This window comes from Notolabrus celidotus, chromosome 5 (genome assembly GCF_009762535.1).
Source record: "Notolabrus celidotus isolate fNotCel1 chromosome 5, fNotCel1.pri, whole genome shotgun sequence".
Classification (NCBI taxonomy): Eukaryota; Metazoa; Chordata; class Actinopteri; order Labriformes; family Labridae; genus Notolabrus; species Notolabrus celidotus.
The window spans coordinates 32,561,652-32,577,261 of record NC_048276.1 but is presented as its reverse complement, the minus strand read 5'-3'; the positions used below and the strand labels follow the sequence as shown (position 1 = coordinate 32,577,261).

At 40.1% G+C, this 15,610-nt stretch overlaps 1 protein-coding gene across 1 annotated transcript in view; it reads right to left on the bottom strand.

Moving 5' to 3' along the window:
- capn5b (calpain 5b) overlaps positions 1 to 12,339 on the bottom strand; it is a 75,705-nt gene extending 63,366 nt beyond the window's left edge. Inside the window, exon 1 of the mRNA XM_034684189.1 lies at positions 12,187 to 12,339. The gene's annotated coding sequence lies outside the window, so the exon portion shown is untranslated. The remainder of the gene's footprint in view (positions 1 to 12,186) is intronic.
- Between the last annotated feature and the right edge of the window lie 3,271 nt (positions 12,340 to 15,610).

Here is a 15,610-nt window from a genome sequence, read left to right as displayed (position 1 = left end):
CTGATGCTGTTTGTGAAACAACAGAAACATGTTGAAAGGATCTCCTGCAGCTGCACCAGAGTAGATGGAACACAATGATTGATGTTTACAATGAAAAATGCTGTGAATCATTACAGTATGGCCTCATGATTAAAGGAGTGAAACAATGGATTAGTAATTTACTTCTACAACAATGTGTGACTCACAGCTGTGTTCCTTTTTTGTGTCAAAACCTTACGCCCACAATACCCACAATGCAACTCAGCGACTGACATTGAGGGCAAGGATTTCTGTGTTGTAAAAACGGCAGCTTCGTGCAGAGATGATGAGCATTTACAGAAATTGTCCTTTTTAAAAGCATAACAGGAACTCCAAGGAGAGTTTTGGTGTCTTGTCTTGAGGAAAAACACAAAAGTGAGGACCCAATGGCAGAAAAACAAAAAGACAGTCTAAGGGTGCATCTCAAAGCTCTAAACTGCAGTCTCCTCGCTCCTCACTCCTCGGCCGAACCGGAATTAGTTACTGACGCGCCATTTTAACTTGCGTCCCAAAGCTCTTAACGCTGCTGGAGGAGAAAGGAGCAAGGAGCGAGGAGCGAGGAGACTGATCGGAGGAGGGATAATCGAGGAAACACGAGAGCAGACTTTGCAGAAGTCTTTTCTCTGACAGACACGCCCCTTATTGAATATCACTCACTGATTGGACGCTGCAGCGGCTCTGACTTAACGAAACTTAAAATCAGCTGAGTTTAATAACAGAGAAAAGACAGACCTTAAAACAGTCATTAAGGGTGCCCTGAAACAGATCATAAACATACGTTGGTTTCTAAACAGTCTGTATGTGATGAGCTGAGATTGAAAAGTGTTTGATGTGAGTTTTAGACACAAAATACTGAACGCAAAATTATAAATTCAATATAACAGAGGGTGGATTATGTTATATCTGATTGCTTTTGTCAGATTCACTGTCTAATGAAATAGAGTAATAGAGTCTAATATCATAGATATAATATATATATATATATATATGATCAGTTATTCCTTATAACTGATTATTCCCTTAAAGTAATAAATAATGTAAGAATGAGGCATTTTAAAAGTGAATGATCCATGATGCTTCAGGACAGAATAAACAGAGAGCAGATTCTCTTCATCTTCAGGTGTTTGTTAAACAGGTAAACACAGAGACAGAGCTCTGTTACTGTTTATATTGATCAGAGTTATTACAGTGAACCTGTGTGTTAAACAGGTGTTTGTTAAACAGGTAGAGCACAGAGACAGAGCTCTGTCACTGTTTATATTGATCAGAGTTATTACAGTGAACATGTGTGTTAAACAGGTAGAGCACAGAGACAGAGCTCTGTCACTGTTTATATTGATCAGAGTTATTACAGTGAACATGTGTGTTAAACAGGTAGAGCACAGAGACAGAGCTCTGTCACTGTTTATATTGATCAGAGTTATTACAGTGAACATGTGTGTTAAACAGGTAGGGCACAGAGACAGAGCTCTGTCACTGTTTATATTGATCAGAGTTATCACAGTGAACATGTGTGCAGACACAAACAGCTGTTCAAGCCATCATCACAAACCGACGTCGCTTCACGTGACGCTCCGGAGGAGAGGACATCTCATTTCTCTAAATACAAATCTCCTCTTTCCTCTCTCCTCTGGTTTCATTTCCTCGCATCTATGGTGGGCGGGACTAAGACGCGAGGATGGACATTTAGAGCTTTGAGATGCACCCTAATACTAAAGCTCATAGGAACAACATGATGAGAAAGCACTGTGTATACGCAATGGAACCAACGAAGAGAGGTGAACACTGGGGAAATAAAGCCACACAGGGTAATCAAACACAGGAGTGACTACAAGACACAGGTGAAACTAATGGGAGGCAATCTAACTGGAGGGAAAAACACAGAGGTAAAAAAAAACACTGGACAAACTGGGAGAAGACTACGAAAATAAAACAGGAAACACATCGAACACAACGAGTAAAAAAAATACGGCAAGAAACTACAACGGAAGAGCTCGAGGACAAGTAAAACTACTACTGGTGACATGAAAAACAAGGTTAGGGTTTCAAAATAAAACAGGAAATGAAGCCCAATACAAACATAACTGTTAACAAACAGAAATTAATAAATAAAAACTATAACTTATTTTATTTTGGGAAGTAAAGGAAAACTGGTCACCGGAGCACAACGAACAATTTGTGACTTTATTAAAGGTGTGAGTTCAGTGAGAGACTAACGTTTAGCTGTCAGTACATCTCCTTCAGAGTCACTGTAGCCTATATGTGTCAGTACCAAGAGACAAACTCCGGTCTCAAAATATGAAGCCCATGCGGAAGTGTCATAAACTGCAATTCGTCGAGAATCCGCTTGAGGCTGGTTGTAGAAACACCGGACACCACATACACACCCATTCAAAGAAGACGATCTTTGCAGCAGAAATAAACATGTTTACAGCCTGGTACAAAAAAAACCCTTGGCTCTACGTTGCTATTTCTCTAACATAGCTGTTGGCTAGGAGGCTCAAAGCCTGCCTCTTTACGTTACACTGGTTGAGTTAGCATTACTAATATGGCTGCTGCCGACAGTTGGCTTCAAAACAGCGCTCAGGAACAGGTGGGTAATGTCCTGGATACTAAGTCCATTATTTATACAGTCTATTGTCGGTACATGTCCTCACTTGATGTTGCCAGGCTAAATAAACTCACATCAATCTGGAGCTCAGATGATATGTTTGGCTTCAGGAACATGTGTATGCTCCTCACATCTGTTACCAAACATCTAACCGCAGAGTTAACCATAGATTAATCAATAATGACAATAATCATTGAAGCCCTGGTAAGATTACACTTAAACTCTTTACAGAGGAGCCTACCGTGATCTAATTAATTAGGAATTTGTCACAGAACCAGATGAAGTACAACAGCCTGTCACAACAAGAAACACGGAAACAAACAAAGGTGACAAAATGTCACAATTGTTACCCACAACATGAAGAGTGTTATTAAAATCTATTACCTGTTAAAAACCTGTAAACTGCAGGGCAGTGAAGCAACAAACCCAAATCCAGACTGTCTCTTAAAGCCACATTACTACCAAGCAGCTCTTTCAAATTTAGTATTCTTTAATTGGGCTGAGTTGACCTGTTCACCTTCCAGCGGTGCTCAATGATATCTAATATCAGGGGAAAATGGAGTGAACAGAAAATGGATGGATGCCAAAAATAAAGGACGACATGAGCAGCTTGAAATCCAGCTACTGTACCTTTCAAATATCATTAACCTGAAGGTATTAAACACACAGCTTTTCTGACATTCAGGGAGATCCAGTTCTTTCAATAACAGGCTGTCCAAGGAGCCGCATCACTCAAATCTGCTCACTACCAAGTTTCAATATCACCTTGAATGTGGTAAATATACACATTAAACAGAGCTTGAAGTGTTCATCTCTATGATCAAATACACATTTAAATATGTGTGTTCCTTTAAACAAACCCAGAGAACCTGGCCTGTGTTTGTACCCATTCAGTCTCCTCAGATTCAACCTTAATTAAAGAGAATATACAGTAACGTGGATTCAGAGGCGTTAACGAGCTGGCTCACTCTTCAGCGAGTGATAAAGTAAATTCCTGGGGGAGTGAGAAGGTCGCAGTTGGAAGCTAAATCCGACAGATGGTCTGGTGTCTTGGCTCGTGACTGCAATGGGGAAAATCATGCTGTCATCTGGCCTCTGTGGACGATCGACAGCCCAACCTGCAGAGAGCCCATCATGAGAAGCTGCAGCACTGGATGCCTTTACTGCTGTATCTGGCAGAACAAGCACTGCTGGCTACTTTATGATCAACACCATGTATACATTATAATGTTTAAACACTGTTAGCTGACAGTGTTTAAATGTTGCAAATACAGAGCAGCAGTATGATTAATTTTATGTTTCTGTTCATTCAACAGATCCATATCAAGATTCAACTTCAAAGTTCTAAAGAGCTGCAGTTCCATGAATGTCCACTTGGGGTTGGCTTTAAAAGTGAGTCAACCTTCACAGACCCTGAAGTAATAATGCTAACTTTAATGCATTATTAAATGTGTTTTCTGTCTGGTTCTTAAATATATTTTGGTCTCTATGTTTTATCTAACTGGAGTTGAGGCAGGCCTTTAGCCTCCTTCCTGTCAGTCAAGTCAGCCATGCCCCTCATTAAACAAAACTTGTAACCTTCATTTTTCTTTTAAATAATTAGTTATTAAAAAAAATCATCCTTCTAATGTGCAGATACAACAATGAGCTATTCAGACCAAAATAGTTTTTTTCTACCAGGCAGTAAACATATTTAATTATGCACTAAAGTCAGCATTTTTACTTCAAGGTCCGTGGAGGTTGATTCCCTTATAAAGCCAACCCCAAGTGGCCATTCGGGGAACTGCAGTTCTTTGGAATTTTGGATAGAATTGGCTAGATTTGGCTCTGTTGCATGAACAGAAACATAAAATTAACCATAATGCTGCAGGAAAGATGGCGTCTTTTGAATGGGTGTGTATGTGGTTTCCACTGCTTCTGTCGCCAGCCTCAAGTGGACGCTCAAGGAACTGCAGTCTTTAGCACTTAGGCATCAGCTTTATATTTCAAAACTGGTGGTAGCTGCATGTTCTCCACTTCCTCCTGTGGGAAACATGTGGCACTTGCATGTCTGAATTTTTTCACTGTTTAACTTTGCTAAAGCCTCCTCAGTGAAAACGAGTGTGGACTGATGCTGGAAATCAAACCTAAACCGAAAAAGTCCCAATGATCTCAAAATACTACAAAATGACAACACATTCTTTTTATGGTTTAGTATTCACCTTTTTCCATAACTGATAGGACTTTACTTTCAGACAGAACTTCCTGTTTTTAATTATTAATTAAGAATAGGTATAAACATATATGAAACATGTCGGGAGAATAAACAGCTTTAGTCTGCCAGCCTGTGTCACAAAGGCTGATGAATAATAGAGCGGACAGAAATGACCTCCTGTATCACTCTAATGCACACTGAGGTAGAGTGAGTATGCAGCTGAAGGTAATCTTTGGTTGGGATGATATGTTGTGTCGAGGGCGGTGAGGTTTTGTGTTCCTGTTTTGATTAATTCATTTAGAAGTATGGTTTTTAAATTGTGTACACGTCTTACAAACTGCGCAGCGTCTTCTCTAAATGAAAGTTATCCATGCCTGACGTTTCTGCTCTGTGTGATATAAAGAAATTCAGACTTTGTCTACCGGAATATTTAAAGAAACCTTTTTTCATTTGCATAAAGACCAATCCGTCACAAGTCTGTTTATTAAATGCTCCTTGATCACTGGTTTAATATGCATTTCTAAACCATGTCAACATTCCTGGGCTGTGATAGTCACTGCGTATACTCAGGGGAATTTCCTCTGAAAGAGAAACAAAATTTCACACCATGTTTTTTTGTAACAAGAGCAGTAAAGGCATGACCATTTGATCAATGTATGTGTGGGCGCAGATGCTGTATGTGGAAAAAAATATTGTTGCATTGAACATGTTAAAGTAAACATGACCTGTGATAATATAGGATTTCAGCTCTCCTACAAGTGGTAAAGTAAAACAGATGGCAAAGTAATGAAAGGAATAAGGTGGAAACTCAATAAAAAAACGCCTACACTACAGGATATGTGGGACTGCAACAAAACAGAGGAGGGAGAAATAATTCTATTAGTCATGAAGTGGCCAAAAGTGTCCAGTACGTTCATTAAGTTAGTGAGATAATGAACAATGACGACAGAAGAGGGACAAGATGACTCGGATGATGTGAATGTTGTCAGTGTGAAAGGTCCCGTGTTTTATTCAGGGTTCCCACTCTTTTCCAGAGATCATTTTCCAGGACATTTCCAGGACATGTCCAGGACATTTCCAGCAATGATCAAGCTGGTATGACAGCCTAAATTTAGTTCCTAAATAACCAAGTAACAATGACGGGCAACTCTCATCTCAGCTTTCTCTTTTCTCAAAAAATATCAAGTTAGCTAAGTAAAAAAGAAAATTCGCCAGCCAAGGAATCTGGAAGCTGCCTTACTGAAATAAATAAATAAATAAAAATAATAGTAATAATAATCAGAGGATCAATGCATAAATCGACCTAAATAGAACTAAATGACAAAGATGGCCACAAATTTTTCTCAACTCAACTCTAACTCAAAATATACCTGCTTTATCATGGATATTCATCCAGCTAAGTGGTCAATATCAAACAGCAAATGCCACATTTTTTTATTTGAGTTACCATAAACTGAAAAAATCACACCGGTATACAAGACACACTCTGTATTTGAAGATTTAAAAACGTTTAAACTGTCTTCCTGTGTGGCGATGTCTATTGTGATCAGCGATGTCCACAACGTTCAGTTTCTGTGCAGCTGGGCAGCTCTTTTTGTTCCGTTTGTTTTCACTATCAGGAGTTTGCACTCCTACTAGCTACAGTACGGTAATGGAGCTCTCAGCCTGCAGGGAAAGTTGTGAGGCACAGACCCCCAAGATCTCTGCCCGATTCCACTGGTCACTCTTTAACTTAAATATAGGACTCTTTAAATCAAAAGAGCATTCCACAAGGTTAATTCACCATAAAACATAAACAATAGACCCCTGTTTTCTGCTAATGAATGATTATGACCAAGCGAGGGAGAAAAGACGTGAAAAAAGTCCACAGCCGGACCGATCTGTGGCGCTGTATTTTCCAGCACAGCGTGCACTCAGCTTTCAATGAATGGGAATGTGTTTTTTTTTAATTATGCCAGGTCGCACGCAGTCATGTTGGAATAATTTTCCAGGACAATCTGTGATTTTCCAGGACATTTTACTTTTTCTCCCATTTTCCAGGTTTTTTCCAGTACTGGAAAACTGGTCAACTGTTTTCCAGGTTTCCCAGGTTTTCCAGGTTTTCGAGGACGCTTGGGAACTCTGTTCATTTGTTAACTTATTTACTCATTGGAGGTGTCCTGATGCTGCTTCTCCCCTCCTGATATCGATATCAGCTGGGTTTTTTTAACTTAAACACGATAAATTTTCTACCTTTGAACTTAATATGAATCAGAGAGTCGAGCTAAGGATGTCTGGTAAACTAAATAATAAAACATCGTCAACCTCGAAGAACATTTAGAAATGACGACGATGACTGAGGACAATTAGGCTAACATTTATAGCACAGTGCGTGATGAAAAGGCGCGACTGTCTCAAAGCATATTTTTATGTTTGATTTTCCATATCAGACGATGCCAGTTATTTAAAAATGTCACCAATCAGCCAACAAATTAGGGGTCAACCTCTAAACTGCAGGCTGAACCCATGTCCTGGTTTTGGGTGGTATTGGAAGCTTATTTGGAAGCGGTATTCATTGGGCCAACTCCAATCAGCACCTGATGTAAGTTAATTAAAAAATAAAAAGAAGATCTCACTGTATGTCATACATGATCTTGGTTCTGTTTGAACATGAGGTTCAACGTGTTAGAGTGAAGCCGAGAAATGTGCTGAAACAACACGCCAACAATCTGCAGCTGAGGAGAAATCTGCAGAGATGGAGGATGTCTGCTGAGGACGATATGACGTTTGAAATAATTTATGACTGACAGATGATGCAGCCCGCCCTGAGACAAAAGAGTCGTGGTTTATAAACGACAGCTCCAGCAGCAGTGAGAGGTGAGGAGCTGCAGGAGAAAGCTGATCAATCAATGATCAATACTCCAGTAGAAGGGGCTCCTCTGACAGACGGGAACACTGCGGACAGAACAATACAGAGCATGATGCAGTGTTTCCAATAATGTGTATTAATCATCCGCCACAAGTGTTGATCCAAGATGACAAATAATTCATAATGCTCTCTGTCTCTGCTCATTTCTGACTCTGAAAGCTTGTCCTCAATGTTTCATCCATTGTTTACTGAAAAGTATTACAAGTCTGGCATCTTGTGAAGTGAGCAACTTTGAAGAGGAGGCCAAAGCAGTACTGAGGAACCATTCCCAGCCCAGTCCAGCCTGTGATCTGTGCTGCAGTTGAAGAAGAAACCAAAACATGTGGTAGAATTTAATGCAGATGCAATGGGCCTTTGCTTCATTTTGCTGCGCTTGCCTTCCTGAGCAGGACTTGGCGCTGATCAAGACATGTCAACGATCATAATTCTACCAGGGTTGCATGTTAAAGTGTCAAACGCTGGCAGAAATACCAGAGACGTATTATAACGATGCAAAGTTTAAAAAAACAGGACAGCCAAAGCGATGTACGGCTAACAAGCACCTCTCTGTCTGTACACCAGATGCTGACAGAGGTGATGTGACAGCAAAGATGTGTGTGCAGCTGCAACAAGTAGTGGCATGTGGATGTACAGACTCGAAAAAGAGGAGTAAAAAGAAGAAGAACCTGTAACTGAGCGGGGCCCTGCAGTTAGAATCTGACAGGTAAAGAAGAAGCCTCAGGAGGAAGCTACATCTCTGCTGAAGTACAGCCAAAAATTGATTTTTTTCAAAGCAAAAAACATGGCTGGATGAATTATTCTCCAAAAACAGAGCTCACTCCAGGTCAGTCCACGGAGCCTCGACAAGGAGGTTTTCAGATCCTGAGGTAGGACCCAGTTTGTATCTCTTTTACATGTTTCCTGTTTTTCAACTTCCTCCAGAATTACCAGTTATTATCAGTATTTGTATTACTGTAGGAACAAAATGCCTGTCAAATGTTGTCTAAGCTGTAGCTCTGGTCACTACTGGGATGTAACAAGCACAGATGACAGGTGGTATCTCATAGCGTGTGACAGTACTTTGGTCGGAAACATTGAGATTAAGTTGTACATAAACTGTGTGTGGTTAAAGCGATGTGTAACCATCACATGCATGTGGAAATTAACCTGCAAGGTGGATCGAAGCAAGCAGCAACCTCCAGTCTTGAGATGGAGGCGGAAGTGCTAAAGACTGCAGTTCCTCGAGTGTCCACTTGAGGCTGGCTGCAGAAGCACTGGGAACCACATACGCACCCATTACTGAATTTCCCTCCCTGGGAGAAATAAAGTATTTCTGATTCTGATTCTGATTTAGATAAGACGGTCTTTACAGCAAAAATAAACATGTTTACAGCCTGGTCTGAATTGCTTGGTGTTTCTGCTCACACTTTACAGGGGTGATTTGTTTTTAATAAGTAGTTTTAGGTTACAAGTTTTGTATACATTTTATTTCTCTGTCCGCATACACACTGAGGGCACTCCATGGCTCTTAGCAAGGAGGCCAGAGGCCCACTTCCATGTTAGGTCAACCAAAAGTGAGCTTGAGTCAGCATTTCTAACATTTCAACCATCGCCGATCAGCTTCAAAACTGAATTAACTTTAATTTGATTCAATCTAACAGCCTGATGATAGCATAGGTGTGTTTTAATAAGACACATTTATATAAATGTATTGATTTCTATAAAATAAACCAAAATGTATTTTGACCATGTTTTTCCAATCCCTCTTTGGGAATAGCGAAAGGAAATATCTGTATGCTATCTTAAGATGATAATATGAATCCATGTTTTCATTTTATCACAATAACATTGATCTGATGATCAGCAAATTCTCTACTGAAGTAAAGGAGACTTTTGAATGCATGAAATATGTCAGTCTTTTTTGTTTAATTAGACTGTTATACCTTCATGAAAGCAAAGCTGAGATTGTTCTAGATGTACAGACCGGTCTGAGTGATTGGCTGATCAGGCGTGTGTATATCAGGGAGAGATGGAAGAAGGAGTGCTGGGGTTAACCAGGGATATGAGTTTTCACCACTAACACTGAGCCCCTTCTTCAGCACCATGGACAGCGTTCACCTAAGCCACAAAGACCGACAAGCAGAGTAGCACCATGGACAGCTCCTGTGGCACAGCAATGAATGAGACCAGGCAGCAACTGGTCAGGAGAAAAAAGCCAAATCTACTTATAGCTATGGAGGCAGAATCAGCAGAGGATAATGGTGAGCCAGCCTACACTTAAAACAATTTTCTTCACACTCCCACAGCCATACAAGCACAGCCTGTTACTTCAACTGTTTTATTCTGGGTGTGATGTTGCCATGTTGTTGCTAGTGACTCCAGGCTAGTTAGTTTCTCTGGAGGGACCATTTCAATACAGATGTAGAGCGTGCATGCATGATTTAACTCATAGTACGAAGAACAAAGGAGGGAAACATGTAAATATGGTGGTTGCACCGTAATGTAATAGATAACAAACTAAAGACACCACAGCTGCACTTCTGGTTCCTCAAAAAGAGCATTACTGTGAACTGCTGTCAAGGAAAACAGTATTTCCTTCCCTGATTAGATATCATGATTATAACTGCTCTCAAAGCGGTATCACCTCATTACGGTGCGCAGCGGGCAGCAGCGGATTCTGGCAGAGCTCTGGTCAGAGATCAGGGTGGAGTGTGTTCAGGGGAGTTGGTGTTGGTGGTGGAGGGCAGAGTGACTGATTGAGTCTGCTTCTGCTGACAGACTGATTACAATCCAAGAAGTGAACAGTGAGCAGTAATGCACCAGTATACTAGGGTGGGAGAGAGAGAGAGAGAGAGAGAGAGAGAGGAAGAAAAGAGAGAGAGAGAGAGGAGGAGGAAAAAGAAAGGGAGGGGTGCACCAGACCATCCCTCATCCACCCCCACAACCCCCCCTCACCCTCCTGCATCAGGGAGGAGGGCTATCCCAGCCTCCCATCCTCCTCCCAGCATCGTGATCTCCTCTCTGCAGTATCTTCTCCTGCTGCCAGTTACTGTAGGCTTGGCCATGACATACGACACTTGCACCGCAAGTCACTTTCCTCTGCTTACACACTTTCTTCACTTTACATGTTGTTTTGTCTCTTCATTTTGATACTCGGAAACCTTCTACTGTATGAGACAGCTCTTACATCACATTATCAAAACAATCTGTGCAAAGAAACAAAGTACTTTATCTGCTCTGTGAAAACAGGAAGAATATTACGCTTACTTGTTACTGGAGTCATGTTTGGTCCTGAAAACACTAATGCATGTTTTTCAATGCAAATGAAAGCTGAATAGTCAAATATAGAAGTGTAAGCAAAAGGTTTTGAGATGTTTAAATTGGAGTTAAAACTGAAGGACCGAGAAGTGGATCAGATTTCCCAGTAAAGAACTCCAAAATCTAGCAAAAGTATTGAGATGGAGCAATTTTGATCAGAATTTGTGTAAGAGATCAACCAATACTTTAGCATTAAATTGGCCTGCATATAGTTTAACAATGTATCTCTTAAGGTAACAGCAGTGAGCCCCTGTCTGTAATTTGTATTGATTTTAGACCCTGTAGATTCCCATGCCAGGAGTCTCAAGACTCCACTTTTCAGAACATTAAACCTGGCATGGAGCCTAAACTGGAGCATACACATGGGCATAGACTATTAATGTGCATTCATTCCCCTCTTGGTGCTCTGCAGAACAACACATTCCTGAGATTATTAATTCATTGCTTCTAATGCAGAGGCTCCATAGCATCAGACAGAGGCACAAAACATGACTCCAGAACAAACTAACAAGTCCTGGCTGACAACAAAACTTAGCAAACCCTCAGCCCTTCAACAGGAGACATATTTATGACTGATATTATTATTTGATTCAGTTTTATAAAAGTATGAGCCTGCAGAAATTACTGCTCCTGAATGCCCCTCTGATGTTGTTATTCTCAGATATGGCTTCCATATAGACTAAAAGCAACTGTGGCTTGATGTGCATTGAAATTATAAAATGAAATGTCAGAATGTGAAATGATCCAGAGCTTTGGGAAAGCAGAGGAACGCGTTTGCTGTCCGGTAAATGTGTAAACAAGCTCTGCAGCGTACAAATACAGGCAGCAGAGCAGGAGCAGCGGCTGTGTTATCCGATATATGCCGCTGTTTTTGCGCAAACTAAACACGTATAGCCCGTTTCACAGCATAACAACACGGTGGAGAGATAAATACTCTCCTAACCTCCACCTTCACCTCACAGTATCAGCTCTGCACCCTGCACACAGAGGCCGTCTCAATCAGACAGCAACTAAGTAATAGGATCTTGGATCTCCTGAGATTTAACAAGCGGCTTCGTGCGGCTAGCCGACCGCCGCCTCTCCATCTCCTGCAGCCCGCTGGAAGCACCTGCCCGCCCGGGAAGCAGTACGAACCGGTTTGACGTTTAGCACGCTTACCTGAACAGAGGCCTCTCCCGTGGCAACGTGGTTCTCTCTCGGGTCCTCCTCCGGGGGTCCAGCCGGTACGGCTCTCACTCTCCAGGGGCTGCTGGGAATCCTCACCACGCTCTCCCTGCCTGGTCCGCTGACGGAGCTCCTCTCTCCTCTCTCCTCTCCTCACCCGAGCGAGCTGCGTCAAGCGCACCTGGAGAAACAGGAAGAACCGCTCACCTCGTTTCACAATAAAAAAGTCCAGCCCTGAAAAACATAAACAATAAGCTGATTGGATGTTAAAGCTGGGATTGGTAGTCAGACTTAGACTACCATCTGTTAAAAGACCTTTGCAATCAATACATAATGTGTCCTTAATAATGAGTGAAAAAAAGCCTCTATCTACAGCCAGAGTAAACCTGGGAAAACACACACCAATCCCTGCCATCAGGAGCCAAATTATGAAACCAATCAAATCCCCGGCGTGCACTCCCCGTCCCCTGCCTCTGCTTTCCCTGCATCTATTTACTGCCCCTCTCGACCTCAGGCCTGTCCCCTCTGACCTGATGAAGTGCTTTGCTCAGGACTGTAGTCTAGATCAGAGTCTAAAAAGCTATCACCACCATCCTACCGTTCTGCCACATCTGTTTAAGTGTTAGATATACATATATGTAAAGCAACCATGAAAACAACTAAAAGTGTATGGCAGAGCTGATTATTGATAAAAAAGAAATCAGTGCTTTGGTATGGTATCACATATATAGAATTGCATCAATATTTTTTGTTATGTGCTGTTAGGAAGTTGCAGTATTAAGTATGTAAATGGAAAATATGAGATGTAAGGCCAAAGTTTATATGTTTTTGTTTCAAAATGTCGAAAAAACTGTTTGTATCTAAAAGAAAAAAACTTTGATAAATGAAAAGATAACTTTGACACTGGAATAATGAATAAAGTATTTCTGATTCTAATTCTGAAACATAATTTTAAAATTCTTGACAGATTATGGTTTCTTATTAGTGAGGCGATGCCAAATTTAATCTTTTATTTTGAAGAGAGGAACAGGAAGTGTAAACCATGTTCGGTAAATGACGCCGGTCCTGAACTCAACCGCGAGAGGAGGCTGAGCGCAGATGAGGGGGTTGGGGTGGAGGTGGAGGTTGGAGGCAGGGGATTGCTGTAGACTGAGCATGCGCAAAGTTAAGAGGCCTGCTGTAATCCCCTTTGTCACAAATAACAAGAGGATGCAATATGCTGTAATTAAGACAAAACTATCCACCTAATTAACGCCTTTCCGTTTCAACGCTGCCTCTCTTGAACTACTGAGGATATATGACTGAAAATAAACATCTTATATTTCTATATGAGGAATAACATCCATCATATCTGCAAAAAAAATATATGCTGGATAATTATGGATTAGAAAACTCTGTCTCATCATAAACTGCATGATGACAATACAATAAACATAACCTGTTAACCTTTACAATAAAGGTAATATTTGTTTCACCTGCTTATTCAAAAGGTCATGAATAAAATAAATACATTTAAAATCATTCAGTGTGTGCAGTAAAGTGTTGCAGATATTATGTGTTTTTATGTGTACTATACCTGACAGTGTGCTACAACTGTGGCATGAATGTAAAAAAAAATACAAAGAAATATAGATAATACCTTATACTTAAAGTTTAAGCTGTCAAATGTTTATATTTATGTGAAAGTGAAGCTCTCTATGGTGAAAGTAGCATGTCTACAATGTCTAAGTACTAACTCTAAATACTCATGACCTGCAGCAGTAACATGGAAATATTATTGTGGGAGCTATGAAATGTTAAAAGCAGGTACTAATAATTTTTTCAGCAACAATGAAGGAAAATAAATGAATAATACTACAAAAAAACAGACTTTCTTATCCAGGGTATCAAACAGATGTTACTCAAAGTTCAATTTGAGCACATCATTCTATAAGGTATAAATTAAAGACTGCAACAACAATCCAAATCAAAATTAAAACCATCACACACACATGTTTCTTTTTGGTGCCTCTGATGAAAAAGCACAGAGACAGAAATGTAAAGAGAAACCCGTCTGCATATTTTTAACTAATTAATAATTCAAAACTAGATTTTGTGTAGCGTCGCTCTGGTGCCACCTAGTGTTCAACCCCTGTTAGATTTTCCTCCCGTGTCCATGCTGGTGAGCAAGTTGGTAGTGATGTTTTTTCTAATAATTCGCAATCAAGCTTTTATCCGACCAAATGTATTTCTTTTAATGTGATTTTAACTCTCAGCCATTACTTTGTGTTGTTTCCAGTCAACCCTAGCAGCATGATTACAGTTCAGAGATGCTGATGTTGTTTAGTCCAGACTGAAAACATCTCAACAGCTATTGCTTCCTTTGAAATGTTTTACTGATTCATGATCTCCTGAGGGTGAATGCTGTTAAGTAATGATCTCCTGACTTTTCCCTCTCGTCAGAAACATCACAATGAATTTTGAATGTTTCAGTTTTACGAGCTCAGGTGACATTTGGACACATATCACATTGACTTATTTCCTAATTTAGTGCAGATAATCTAAGCCCCCAGAGGATGACTCTTCATGCTAATCATAATCATTGTGGGGTTTTCTCCAGTGCCACCAGCAGGAGGAAGTACTTTCTTACCCTGGACATATGCTGAAACAATCTGTATCACCATATGTTTTCGTTTTATCACTTTAATTTTTACTTTTATGTTGATTTTAATGTTGTTTTATTATTTTATTCATTTAACTATTTGTTTCTTTATGTATCTAATCGGTTTTATTTTATGCTCAACTCTGATCCTTACCCTTTTTTAATTTATTTATTTTAACTATTTATATTCTCAATGTTAATTTGATGCTTCAACTAATTTTAATTACACATATTTCATTGTTGTTGGTGTGCATTAGTCTCAATTTTAAAATCCTTCTTTTGTTTTTTAATGTCTTGTTATTATTTTATTTCTGCTTCCTTCTTGTTTTCAATCGCTGTAAAGCACTTTCGGTTGCACTTAATTTGTATGAAAGGTGCTATGTAAATAAAGCTTGATTGATGCTTGCAATAACATTTGTTAGAGGCATTCATGGCCCCCAGAGTATCCTGGTTACACCTGTGATCTACCAAGTTTTCCAGATCAAAGTTTTGTTGTATCCAGTGAAGTATCTCTGGACATCTGGACAGTGATCAGGTGGGACTGATATTTTAATGCCAGTCCTTACGACATTTTTTATTGTTCAGGATTTTGCAACAAACTACAGGATGAACCGTCATACGATTTGTCTTCACCAGAAGATGAATTGTACCTCAGGTGTTGCTCATTTTGGTGTTCATTCATTTTAACATCAATCAAACGGACGGTCCAACACTTCTTTGACATTATATCTGCAAAGCCAGTGATTTCCCTCGGCTGTGGTTTGAGATTATTGCAAA